The sequence below is a fragment of the Pundamilia nyererei genome, unplaced genomic scaffold, assembly GCF_000239375.1.
Source record: "Pundamilia nyererei isolate P.nyererei 1_Seehausen unplaced genomic scaffold, PunNye1.0 scaffold00002, whole genome shotgun sequence".
NCBI classification, from domain to species: Eukaryota; Metazoa; Chordata; class Actinopteri; order Cichliformes; family Cichlidae; genus Pundamilia; species Pundamilia nyererei.
Genome location: NW_005187403.1, coordinates 8,169,874 through 8,172,498, shown reverse-complemented (window position 1 = coordinate 8,172,498; position 2,625 = coordinate 8,169,874).

Below are 2,625 nucleotides of genomic sequence, written 5' to 3'. Positions count from 1 at the left end.
CCAGGAAAAGGGGGCCCAGGCCCATCCAGACCGGGGATGTCACCTTCACTTCTAAATTGCGGACTTCCTGTTGGGTTCGCGTCAATGGCCCAACTAACTTTTTTGTTTGTCTCGGCATGATACATATGTGTGCCAGATTTCATACATGTAGCTCAAACCATGTGGTCATAGGGCTGCATTTAACAAGGCATAGGTGGCGCTCTAGAGCCATTTCCCAGTGCTCATATGTAAAACCATTAAAATACAAAATTTTTCACCAGACCTGGAATGTGTGCAAAATTTCATGAGTTTTTGAGCATGTTTAGGCCCTCAAAAAGGCCCTTGTTTTGCCTGAATAATAATAAGAAGAAGAAGAAACGGAGCAGATACAATAGGGCCTTCGCACTCTCAGTGCTCGGGCCCTAATAATAATAATAATAACAGCAGTTTAATGGAGTGGATGGACGAGTGAGTAAAATGTCAAGCTTAACCATTTGGCACTGCCGCTGGTTTCAAATTGTTTCCATTTTCTATCCATTACATTTTTTAATAGGTTGACCTCAATTGTCCCTCAGGCTAAGCAATGTTTTGTAACCATGGCAACAATCAATTTTCTCATCTAATAAGAAAGCTAAAGAGCAAACTCTCCAAAGTGTCCTATTTTCTTTTTTCTTTTTAGTAATTCACTTACCTGTATCGCTAAGGAAGATTGGTGAGTGGGAAATTTCATTAGAAATTACCCCCAAATTAAATCTTCTATTGGAGTGAATAATTTTAAAAGCAACTTAATGTCAATGATCCTTCACAGGTATTTTCTAATCTAATCAAAATTCGACGCAGAAATGTCCTCGGGTAGCAGTGAATACCTGCTGCTGTCTGGTGTATTCACTCGGAAGTGAAAGAAAGCATTTATCCAATAGAAACGGTGTATATTTATAATTTAATGCGATTTAGGATTTAACATCTGATCATTCATCAAGTGAAACAATCTGTCACTTTTAAAAAAAGCATTTAATTTATACAGCCTATGCATAATGTATGTGTTCATATCATTAAACTTCATTGCACCGGCAAACTAATAAATCGAAAACTGGGGATTAAATGACAAAATGTGCTTTGCTTTAACAGGACTACATTTTCACTGAATCAGTAGCCCATAGAAGCAGTTCAGCTCAGCTGTGATTTATAATACATGACACCCTTTTTAAAAGCTCTGAAAAGATCCCAAAAAGCAATGTGATGATTTAGTTGCACATAATACACTGTATTAATGAGCTCATTGAACAGAGACTGCCTGGACTAGCAGCACTTCTCTGAATCAGCCCTTTACATGCTGAAGTACCTTTGCACACTTTCAACAGTGACGTGTTCACATACTGACCCCTGTTCACTTAGTGACGCCTTGTGGACTGCACACAGACGTCAAACAAGTGCCCATCGAGTGCACCGAAGTTTGAGCCTTTAAATATGGGGATATTGGCATCGCAGCCAACGGATAATACAATAAAAAGTAACAAATAGGAGAAAAATCCTTGTGTGGATGATGATTCACGGGAAGAAAACATAGCAACAGACTTTGGCAGGGAGTCTGCCTCCAAGCGCAGAGAGGAGTAAAAACTTGCAGAAGAGTAGTGAAGGGAAAGCGCTGAGGCCATCTGGTTTCCCAAGGCGGAGATGCCAAGTTTAGGAAAACACTGATTTCTCTGTGCTTTATCACAAATTGTTATCAAGGGGACAATTGGCATGCCTTTGTCATAATTTAACATTTTGAGTTTTGTAGGCAGTCCTCTTAGCTAAAGCGATAGATCTTTGGATTAACAACTCTTTGTTGTAAACTATTTCTTTCAATTCCAGCACTCACTTTTGAGTTTCACTTTATTACTGTTTGTCAGGACTGTGCAGTACACGGACACAATGGCACCGTAACAAGCCACACTAATTAAACCCTTAGCAACAACCACAAGATTGTTGCAGACAATTTGCAGTCAGGGTCGACTGAAAAGAATAAAAAATAAACAGAAAATCATTTGCTTCATTTCAATAATTAAAAGTTAACAAGTAAGTCATACAGACGTGCTCGGGAATACTCTTTTGAGAGGAAAATATGTCTGCAGTTTCTCAGCCATCTACAGGTTGTCAGATTTCAGATCTATGTGGAAAGATAGTAAGAGGCTTCAGTATGTACATGTCTATTCACATATCTGCTGTAAAAGACAGATGTGCAAAGGAGGTGCTTCAAATGCAGCACTTTGCTGTTTAAAACTTTAAAATAGAACATTTCAGAATATTTGACACCACCCAGAATTTGAAAGAGGTTACCCAACCAGCTCTCAGTGTCCCGGCACTTATATTTGATGGCACTGCGATAGAAAGTTTCTTAATAAACAAGTGGTATAACCTTATTTACTTATCTGATTACACGATGCAATTGGGTTTGATTTAATTCAGTACGTTTCATGCCCAATCATCTGTGATGTTCTGAGGACAGCGATACTTCTGCTGAGGAGACATTAGAGAGGTTAGAAGTAAGTTTAATAGAAAATATGAAGCTGTTTTGTGTCTTTGTGCACGTAGTCATGTTCCTATGATGCACCCCAGCTCCCTCATTTATTTCGTAAATAAAGGAGACGATCAGACTTGAAAAGT